Raw genomic sequence first — 12,064 nt, forward strand, 5'->3', positions numbered from 1 at the left:
TTATTATTTCTGTTCCAGATATACATGATTTTGATTTTTAAAATAACGAATGTAATTTGATAATTATATAATCCATATTGTACCTTAAAACAGGTTTTTCAAACTGTGGTCCGAGGAACCAGAGGGGCCCGCAAAAGGAATTCTAGAGCGCCTGTGGACAAGTTTATAGAAACAAAGTGTAAAAAATTTAAGATATGTAAGAATATGTAAGATATGTAAGAATTTAAATAATTTTAATTAATTAAATAAATAATTTAATTAAAATACATTAATAAATAAAATGAATCAATAAAAATCTAATAGTAGCCTACAGTCTTGCAATAAAAATGCAATAACGTAACATAATACTTCAATATTTTCCAAAACATATTTTACACATTTATAATATAAATTTTTCACAATGGGTCTTTATAAAGGAAAATATAGGGTAATATATTAGCCTTTTGGGATGGGAGTCCCTTACACTTATGATGATATTTGGGGGCCTGTGACATCTAAAAGATTTTTTTTTTAAACTGTAAGCTACTTCTTTAAAAGGTTAGCTTTACTGTAGCTGAACTACTGTAAATTAAATGTAGTTTGTAACTCAGTTTCCCAAACACTGTTATAGTCCACAATAATATGTCTCTGAAAAGACTTGTATATTGTGCACAATATATCTTATTTTATATTCTTGTATGCTTTCTTGTTTTGTTTTGTTTTGTTTTGCCATGTCCTATTCATCATTTGTCTAATGTCATGAACCAGCCGATAGCAATCTAGATTCTAAGGCAAAAATAAACCTGAAAAACAACCCAAGCCGGAGGGGCAGGAGTTGACTTGGCAAAGATCACTGAAGAACAGCAGGTCAAGCTAAAGAATGAAAGAGATGAGAGAATTGTGGCTCTCAAAACAGTGCTGAGAAAAAAGTAGCAGGTGCGTTGGACAGTGGTGCTTTGCCATCTTCTTCTGGAGATTGTTCTAATGCAGAGAAAGAGGTCAGGAGAGAAGACTCTGAAGACACTGGGCTGGCAAGGAGTGTACCAGACACTAGTGGAAAAGACACAGGAAAAGGTAGGAGAACCACACAACTAATTTCAATAAGGGAAATTTTATCTTTCGCCACAAAGACACCACATCTGAACTGATATTCATACTACAGACATTCATACATTTTCAAGTGTGACATAAGTGTCCAAAAACAGAATTAAAATCAAGGTGTGCATAAACTCTTAAATCTCTGACTGATCTTTAAATTATCTCTGACTGTCAGGATTTTCAGGTGAGAAATTGTCAAAAAGTGGAGGTGTGACTACAGATTCGGATGGAGGCCTGCTGTCTGGAGACTCAATCGGTATATATTTTGATGGTGTACTTAATACTATTTGAGAAATTATAATTGTACAACCACAAAAGTCATTATTGTCCTCATTAACACATTAACTTCAATTAATGTGAGCAAGTTTGGCTCTGACATTATTTCAGTGCTTTATTCACACTTAGCCACAGTGTGGCACTGTGATGATCAGCACATGATTAGACTGATGCCAACAGTTTGAAGCAATTATTCACTACACATTCAACTGACAAGATGAATGGTCCTTACTGGGGAAGAGATGTAATTTAGGCAGTTTAGGCAAGTGATTTATAACTCAAATATAATTGATGTATCCAACTGTATTAATAAGTTTCCATTTGTTTGGGGTTAGTAAACCTGCAATCTTTCATATTTTCCACGTTGTCTTAATCGTTTTTTCTTATAGACAGAGCTTTTGTGTAGTCCTTGTTTTTTTGTTTTTTTTCTGGTTATATAATTATGTATAAACTTTACAACCATTATTATATAACATTTTGTTTTCGGTAACACAAGTGTCTTAAACATCTTACATGATGTACTTACTATAGTAAAATTATGCATTATTACAAGAAACTAAAAGCACTTTATTTTACAGTCCTTTTCCACATGTACTGTGTACTTATTATAGCAATTACAATAACTAGGTTATAACAAGGTATAACCCTGAACCTACTTCTAAACCTAACCTTAAAGGGATAGTTCACTTTGAAATTAAATTTTGGTATGTTTTAGCTTACCTCAAGGGCATCCAAGATGTAGGTGTCTTTTTTTCCGCAGTAGTTTCAATTTTGATATTTTTAGGTCAAACCGTTCTTGTCTGTCAGTCAATGCAGGTCGATGGTCACTGTCTCAAAGAGCATGCACAGAATCCAAATTAAAACAATTCCCCATCGTCCAAATTAAACAATTCCCCATCGTAAGTACACATTGATGGCCTAAGACACGAAACGAGCGGTTTGTGTGAGAAAACGAACAGTATTTATATCGTTTTTACCTCTTATACACAGCCATGTCCGAGTGATCTGAGAGCGCGGGCGGGTATAGATATATACACTAGATGTCGCATTCGTTTTCTCACACAAACCGCTCATTTCGTGTCTTAGGCCATCAATGTGTACTTACGATGGGGAATTGTTTAATTTGGACGATGGGGAATTGTTTTAATTTGGACTCTGTGCATGCTCTTTGAGACAGTGACCATCGACCTGCATTATATGACTGACAGACAAGAACGGTTTGACCTAAAAATATCAAAATTGAAACTACTGCAGAAAAAAAGACACCTACTGTACATCTTGGATGCCCTTGAGGTAAGCTAAAACATACCAAAATTTAATTTCAAAGTGAACTATCCCTTTAACCCATGTAGTTACCTTAGGGTATGTTTAAGTCAAGTCAAGTCACCTTCATTTATATAGAGCTTTTAACAATATGAATTGTTTCAAAGCAGCATTAGGGCTCTATTTTAACGATCTGAAACGCAAGTATCAAACGCGAAACGCAAGTAACTTTGTGGGTGGATCTCGGGCGCTGTTGCAAATCTAAAAAGGGTTGGTCTGAAGTAGCTACATTACTCATAGGTGTTGTTTGGGCGTAACGTGCAATAAACCAATCAGAGCGTCATCTCACATTCCCTTTAAGAGCAGGCGCGCTTGTTCCATGGCGGATTGCTATTATAACCAGTAGCGGTTTTTGGCACGGGCGGACCGGGCAATCGCCCGGGGCGGCATTTTTGGGGGGGCGGCGCCGCCGGCTCGAGCAAAATAAATAAATAAAAAATCTGCGCCGCGAAGCGGTTTTCTATTATCTATCATTTCACTGTGTGGGGAATTGGCAAATTTGCGCCCCTGCTTGCTGAGAAGATGCCGTGCACAGAAGCTGTTTGTTTGAGAAGGGGAAAGGGGAGGAGGCACGGGCGCGGATGACAGTTCACCTCTGGGTCTCTCCCAAATGGAACAGACAAAGGGGGGGGGGGGGATCCATATAGTTATCTAAGTCAGTCACACCTCGACTTTCTTCCAAATAACGCACATTTCATTCATAATATTATAAATACAGGCCTCTATATTTCCTGCACATTTTTGTTTTTCTGAATTGTCTGAATGGCTAATAAAAATAGATAATACAAAACGATTACTTGGTCACCACTACCAAGGTGAATTGGTTTAGTCTTGACTCGTCGTGAGTGACAGTTGGTGTGGGGGGGATCAGGGGAAATCTGTTGATTGTCGATGTCGAGTGCCAAATAAGAGATGGACAAGAGAGGTCAAAGCCATCAGGTGCCCAATTTAGAAACGAGCGAAAGATAAAGGTATGCAACTATGTTTTCTCTGTATGATTACGGTATCCATGTCATGAATGAAGGGGCAATATTAATTGGTGGTATAACTCTTATTTGTTAGCCTTTTTGCTATGATTCTTGCTATGCTTAACAATAATTCGGTTTTAACTCAAACACAAGATCTAATTTCACCATAATATTGTGCTTTGCAACAAAACTGTTACAAGTTCAGTTATTACACTGCAAAAAATGCTTTTGTTTCCAGTCCAAATATCAAACATTTCTTAAATAAAGATGCATAACGTTATTTTACTAAAGTAGTAAAATGACATAAGATATTAAGTCTTGTTTTCTGGGGAAATAAATAAAAATTGAGTTTTTGCTTAAAACAAGCAAAACATGATCTGCCAATGGGGTAAGAACAATTTCTTATGGGGTGGGGGGGCGCTCGAAGGGGGTCTCGCCCAGGGTGTAATTCAATGTAGAACCGCCACTGCTTATAACGACGGATTTGCCAGGCACACGCCAGGAGCGGTTCACAGCCGAGGAGACCGACGTTCTCATCAGGGCCGTAAAAGACAGAGAAGTGACATTGTATGGGGATGGGAGAAACTCACCCAAATTAGCTTCGGTTAAACAAACGTATAATAATTTGGGTAAATGTGTAAGCTAGATTTTATGCCTATTTTTTCACATCTTCATGGACACCACAATGATTTCCCTTGTGTGGTAATATTTTTCCTTGCAATTATGTATGGTTTGCAAAAATTGGAACTGCTGCGTCTGTGTGTAGATGAGAGAAGCGAAGTATGCACGTCGTGCACACGCTACATTATGGCTAAGCATGCGCCCTTAAAATAGCATCTGAACGCGCCACTGAAAACGTGCCACTGACTTTAGACTAGGTTTTTCCTGGTCGGTGCCTGAACTGTTTTTTCTGGAACTGCAAAATAGCACCAGGGAACGTTTGCGCCGGAACACGCCTCCTCTTTTCGCTGAACCGCCCCCGGGAGCGCAAGTAAATTCCCTAATTTACCAACGTGCGTCTGTGGAGGGAAAAGTCCGCTGTGCATCGGGTACAAAATAGGAATGATACATGCGTCGGTGTACAAAGTCAATTGCGCTGGGTGCAAGATAGGGCCCTTACAGTGATAATAGGAAATTGCAGTAACAGAGATTGTTTTGGCTTTACAGCAGCTCTAGGATAAAGTCATTGTCCAGCTAAAGTTATTTTTGATTGATTGATTCACTTCCATTGCGAAGATCATTAGTTATTAACTTAGGGGCCGCTAACACGACACCATTCTAACAGAAAACCCTCAACACGCTCCGGCCGCCCATCCGCACAAAACAATGCCTGGTGGCTCGAGAACGCACTCCCGGAAATAGGTTCCAATGTGCAAACGATTATCAGTTATCTCTGGGCAAACCTATGCGACCTCTGTGCAAACACATGCGCATCACGTGTTCAGTCCATAGGTATGCGCGTTTGAATATATATATATATATATATATATATATATATGTGCGCAGGCGTGTAGTCCTTTACAAATCAACCCTCAACAAACAACTTGTCTGGCCTTAATGTATAATACAGAATTATTTATCACATCCGCGTAGCCACGTGGTGAACTTTTCCAGGGACGTTGTGGCCGTTTGGTTACACGACAATGGCGTTTTGGGGGCCGGAAAACGCAAGCCTTTGAAAACAGGTTTCAAAGTGCAAGGTTTTGAAAATGATACCTTTATCGTCTCCATGTAAACAACAAAAATGTGAATTTGTGAAAACGGTGGCATTATGTGCATGAGTATTACATGCTCTGTCTATAGGTGTTGGGTTTCTCTTTGCAAAGTGACATCGCCAACTACTGGCCTGGCATGCATAATACAGCATTTTTAGCCGTATTTTCAGATCCGTGTGAATGGTGATCGCTTTGACAACGTTGTCATTTTTAGTACATCGTTGTCGTGTAAACATACCCTTACCAGTACTTTCATGGGTAAGTACACTGTAAGTACATGTACTGTTAAATAAAGTGTATCCAGATCACTAACCCCAATTATAGAGTAGGTACATGCTGCAACAAGGGCACCTAAAAAATAAAGTGTAACCACCTTATCTTTTAAAAATGCATCACTTTTCAGTCCCTGGAAAAGTTCTGATCATACAACATAGTCATAATTACTTGGCTTGATCTGATATGACATACTGGTATCAGGAAATATGTAATTTAGCATTTTCTTCTAGAAACAAACTTTGTTGTATTATTTTCATGTTATCACTGTGAAGCTGCTTTGATGCAATCTGTATTGTAAAAAGCGCTATATAAATAAACGTGACTTGACGACGTTTTAACCTAAAAAAGTACAGCTACAGCATGTTGTGTTAATGAACACCACAACTACAGTTGATACAAAATAAACACATCATTGATAAACTTGCATTCTTCCACCTTCATAATATTGCATTTCTCCTCCCAATTCTAAGCTCAAGACACTAAATCTCTGATCCATGCCTTCATACCTTCTTTCCTCAACTGTTTCAGTATTTCAAGAAGAAATATATGCATTATATAATTACTATTATTATTAATAATAATTTAATATCGTGTTTTTTCTAGATGATAGAACTCACTTCACCAGTGGAGACAAGTCAAATGTACATATTGTCAGATGTGAACCAGCAGAACTTTTTTGTAACCTGAGCACCAACAAAGCCAACAGGGATGGGGAGACGGTGAATTAATGATACTATAAATTATCGATTTATGTGTTAAAATGTCTTTTGTAATTGCTCTTTATATTTCATTCTGTCTGTATGCTAGTTGTACTCTAAAGTTGAAGTTAAACAAGAGTTAGTAATACAAAGCTGCAAAGATTTATCCTCAAGACAGAATCGGGCTGAAGTGACTGAGTGCAAGACTGACGCCATGGCAACAGCTGGAGGTATAGCTTTTTTTTTTTTTTTTTTTTTACAATTGTATATTACTAGTTTAAACATCAATAAGTTAATGTTTATTATATTGAGAAAACAGACAGCCAGGATTAGGCCTTAGATCAATTAGGACATTTAAGTAGCTTTCATAAACATACCTCAGAAAAAAAAAAACATTACTGGTGTGCATCTTGAGACAAAACAATACCACTGACATATTTTAAGATATGTCAGAGCATGTTGCTTTCAGTTAAAACAGCGCAAACATGCATTTTAGTCTGGGACTACACTTAAGTCTGTGAAACCAGGGGATAATGTTAATAAATTAAATATAAGGATGACACAGAGCTTTTTGATGGAGGCAGAATAAAAGAAGTAAAGGAACTAAACCAGAGTTTTAGATAAAAGAATGCCAACGATCTGACTCTGGGGAAATTAGGATCCAGCTTAAAACCCCGTTTGGTACCGCAGAGGCCTTCTCTAGGCTTATCGTGGTCGGTGTGTTTCTACTCAACTGTATTTTATATTGAAAATATTCTGAAATAAATATTTATAAGCCTTCCGCCTTTTACATACAGACTCATGCATTAACATTAAACTGACACATTAAGTATTTCAAATAACTCTGCACTGCAGACAAACCAGGTCCACCACAAGGGCCAGTAGAAGTGATTGACAGCTCATCTTCTGTCATTGAATTTAAATGGAATCCACCAAGTGACACCGGTGGCTCTGAAGTGACAAACTGCCTTGTTGAGGGTCAGCAGGTAGGGCAGAGTATGTGGAAGAAGGTATGGCATAGATCAGCCAACCGCCTGTCTTTTCGAGACAGAAATGTGTCCCATGGCAAGAAATACATATACCGAATCTACTCTGGGAACTCGCTGGGTATCAGTGATCCTCTGGAGACGGAAAGCATCACGGCTGGAACTCTGAGTGAGAGACTGCATGAGCGCTGATCATTAAGGGACATAAATTACATATTATAAATAAACTAATTAAAAAATACATAAATAAAACTGGACCTCTAACTATACGCTCTTTTTTTCTACAATCTTAAGCAAGTAATCAAAACTTGTCCTAACATGGACTTCACCATAGAACCCAGTTAATGACCCTATTCAAGGTACCTTTTTTTCCCAAAACTGGTACAGCAAAAGAGTGACTCTACCTACTGTACATTTCTGCAAAACATAACTTTTATTTTTTCACACAAATTATGATCACATGGGCAGATTATTGGCTTCACTTTCAAAATCAAATGGTTTTTGGTTCAACTTCAGTTACACAAGAGTTATATGCTTTATAATTGTTAATTGTCACTTCCCAAACCCTATAATTCAGCTTTATATAGTTGTTAAAAAAAATCAAAAAAAAAAAATCAAGAGTGGACATAGCTAAAGTGACAAATGCCATGAACTTTCCAGCTAATAAACCCAATGAATGTATAGCAAGTGAACCGTAATCATTAAGTTACAATTAAACAAGAATTATAGGGTTTGAATCCCAGAAATATGATATTCATTTGTGGACAGATGCAGATTCCAAAGTAAATGAAAATTATTTTTCCGTACCTTTAAACTATGTAGTTAGAAAACAATAGTTTTATGATTAAATGGCCTCAGTTTAGATAAAACCACCATATAAGTAATATAATATAATATAATATAATATAATATAATATAATATAATATAATATAATATAATAATGTTTATGATTTAAATAAAACTAGTTCATTCAGAAGTTTTCCAAGACATGGATAACTTTTAAATGACAAAAACTTGACAGTGTTTAGAATTGTGAGGTTGGACTGTTCTAATGATTTACATATTCTTCTGGGTCTCATAAATATGCAATATTTCGTAACGTGTTTCTTGAGTACTTTCCAACCAAAACACTTCAGCACACCAAGCTGCATCTTGTCATCATTACATTTGTGCATTGGTGACTGTTGACATGAAATCCTACATACAAATCAGCGATTATTATGATTTCTCTTCACATTTGCTAAAAACAGCAGCTGCAGCAAGCTATCTGAGGTTATTTCACTCTGAATCCTCATTATAGACACTAAAAAGACTTTACATTAAAAACAACTTTAAATTAAGTAGTATCCATTATGGAAATATATGGCACAGAGAGCCCATTGCTCTCTCATTTCTCATTTGAACACTCACCCTGCAGTGAAAATGAAATCAAACCAATGTCACTCTTATTGATACACTCTTCATTTATTTTGTGTATTCAAAATAAAAGTCAAGGGAGCAAGATTCAAATTTGCAAATGGTAAAGCAAGAAATATTACTCTGAGCCACAAGCGCTCATGTTTAGGTAGAAGGCTCAGACCCCCTAAGACTGAAATCCTATAATAGCCCCTGGGCAGGGGTCTAAATAGCCTAGCACTTTACCTGAGGGATCTCTTATGCATTCTCATAGAAGCCTCCAATCAGTTTCAAGAGCTTACCGCCTTTCTATTTCCTCACATCATATCCAGCGGCTTGATCACAACAGAAACCAAACTGCATAAACCAACGTCTCGTCAGCTGAAAATATATTTTACTATTAAACGTTTATGAAATATTTCTTTAAATTAAAGCACAATTACTTATCATTATCATTTACTCCAGGAATAGGCTACACTGAGCTTATCCCAATTCTCCAAACGGAATTAACACAATCTCACCTACCCTCACCTAAAGGACCCGCTTTGATACATCCGCATGCCATTTTTATAAAAACTGACAATTTCCCCTAAAAATAATCTCCACACGATAAAGGCAAGATTCAAACGTGTCGTAATGAGCACAATGGTACAATAGTGTGTCATGACTTCACCAACAGTAGACTAATTATGAATCTCCGATGTTGGTTATCAAGTCACTGGCTTTACTTGACGTGCTACTCTGACAATTAAAGTAATCTGCTTCTTACAGCTCTGAAGTATGCAGTGAAGGATGTGTCTGAGGGGTCAGAGTACGAGTTCAGAGTGCAGCCATTAATATGTCTGGGGCTGGAGAACACAGTGCTCCCTCTGTGATGATCTGTGCTAAAAACCCCAACAGTAAGTTCTGATCATAATAGTTTCTTAAAAGAGACTATAAATTTACTAAATTGAACATTTCGTCCTTCTTTACTTTCCAACCATTTACTTTCAGTCAGGCAGGAGAGCAGGAAATTCTATCAGAATCAAAGTCGATTATGAGGTACTTAGATTTATTGTGCATGCTGTGTCAGCCCTCATTCCCAAATGAACATGTCTAACATGAGTAAGAACATGTACATGCAACTTAATATTAATAACTTGATGGACGTTTGCAGTTTCAACCTAATTTAATCAATTTAACAGCTGATAAAATTATTTGCAATGTCAAACTTCATTCCAGCCCTCATACAAATATTATCCATTAATTTTTTACCACTTTTAGTACCTGCTGTACCGAAAAAAAAATGCAAATTCGCAGGACGTTATAAGATGTTCTGTAAAGCTTGCAAGCAACAATAGCCAAGGGATGCGAGGCTTAATATAGGGTCAGTTCAGCTCAATGTCTATAATCGGTCACAATATTCAGTCTATCATTTCATTTCAAACTGTGTTTATGTTTAGGGCTCTCCGCAACCTGACATCACATGGCTGAAAAACCTGTGACCCCCTGGGTCAACATCATCAATGTGTGCACTCATCCACACTTGTCATCCCCTCGTCAAAGTATTCAGACTCAGGTGTTTATACCATCATGGCAAAGAACTCTAGACAGTCCAGCTTTGACATAGAAGTTAGAGTGGCAGGTAAGTAAGTTATCTGAATATATGGTAAAACATTACTGCATAGCATGCGAATGGGTCAGACACCTCAAATGTGTCAAAAATGTCCCCAAGATAAAAAAAAATAAATAAAAATAAAAGACCTCTAAGCTATTAAACAACCTTAACAGCTCTAAGTTACATTTTGATTTAAATAAAAATACATATGAAAATAGGGGGCAAAGGTATATATAATATTTTTATGGTTATTGGTTAAGTACAATACAATATATTTGAAAATTATTGCAAGATATTCAGATATTCACAAGTAGTTTGAGAATGTAGGGAGACTGATTTAAGTATGTCATATGCAATGCTCCATTGGAGAAATCCCTTGCAGCCACTTAAATCATTGTGCCATATCAACAACCCCCCTTGTATGTATGCATGCACAATCCCCAGTTCAAAACCTTGTTTGCCCTTAAGTGACATTTATATATTATGTTGAGAGCAAAAAGCAACAAAATAGCAAGCCAAAGTGCATAACCACTGTGAATGTGACTATGCTGTCCAGTTTATCACACTAATAATTAGGCCTTGCTGCATCCAGGAGCAGCTCTAAGCGGGGGCAATGACCTCACGTCAACAAGCAATCCTGTAAATTCCATAAATACAGTGCCCCTGTAAATTTGTATACAGCCAAATACTTTTAATGAGTTTATTTCTGTGAGGCTGTTTAAATGACTAAATGAAACATGTGCCCAATATGCACCACTACAAGGTCCTCTGGTGTGCAGTTTTTATCTGATCACACATGGGCCAATTTATTACCTTCATTGCCTCACAAGTTTGCCAACCCCTGCAGCATGAACGCTTCCTTTCTTTCTCTACAGATGAACCAAAGCCTCCAGGCCCAGTGGAGCTGGAACAGGTTGTTTATGGTAAAGTCATTATCACATGGACTCCATCTCCAGACCAGGAGAAAGACGACCGACTGGTGGATGAACGTGATTCACGTTTTTGGCGTACAATAGCTGACCTTTTGTTTTGCAACAGTACACTGCCTCTGTCCAATCCGGTCGAGAATACCACTGAGTCTATGCAAAAAATTATATGGGATTTTCTGATCCATCTAAATCACCAACGTAGGGTATTAACGAACTGAGAGGTGGGTTGCTGGAGAGAACAAACTAATTAGTGCTCATTTCCTTCAATTGTCTAATCAAATGTTTTTTTGTTTTTTTTATCATCACAGTATATCACCATAATCTGTTGATTGAAAGGAACGGTTTATCCTAAAATGAAAATTGTCATTTACTCACTCTCATGTCATTCCAATCCTGAATGATTGTCTTTTTTCAGTGAAACACAAAAGTAGAAATTTCAAGATTTGTACTCGTTGCTCATTTTGATGCAATTACAATGAATGTGGACTGAGGCTTTCAAGATTAAAGAAGGATGTAAAGTAAACGCACCATTAGTTCATATGACGCATGTATGATTTGTCCAAGTCTTCTGAAGCCATAACAACTAACAAAAATGTCCTTGGTGCATAATAGTGAATGTCTGCCTTATGAATAAATAATTCAAAGTTACTATAGATCTTTTCAATTACTCATTTGCCCTTATTTTCAAAACTCTGAATGAATCATCACTGACTCAATGATCTGGTCGCAGCAGTAAAGTAGGAAGGACTAGTACAATTCTCCATTTTTTGGAAAAAAAAATTTTTCGTTCTTATTTCTAGTGCAACTGGTCACAAGCTTTCCG

The 12,064-nt window shown here is 37.1% G+C and overlaps 1 long non-coding RNA gene across 2 annotated transcripts; it reads left to right on the forward strand.

Annotated features, from left to right (window-relative positions):
- The first annotated feature begins 847 nt into the window (after nucleotides 1-847).
- Nucleotides 848-9,610, forward strand: LOC309513699. 2 transcript variants are annotated; one of them, XR_014211515.1, is made up of 4 exons: nucleotides 848-1,053; nucleotides 1,253-1,333; nucleotides 6,239-6,563; nucleotides 9,487-9,610. It is a non-coding gene; the product is annotated as an uncharacterized lncRNA (long non-coding RNA). The 2 variants fall into 2 exon arrangements; XR_014211516.1 differs by lacking the exon at nucleotides 9,487-9,610 and having other exon boundaries at nucleotides 6,239-6,847.
- The last annotated feature ends 2,454 nt before the right edge of the window (nucleotides 9,611-12,064 follow it).

The sequence above is a fragment of the Leuciscus leuciscus genome (genome assembly GCF_965113295.1).
Source record: "Leuciscus leuciscus genome assembly, chromosome: 14".
Lineage (NCBI taxonomy): Eukaryota > Metazoa > Chordata > Actinopteri > Cypriniformes > Leuciscidae > Leuciscus > Leuciscus leuciscus.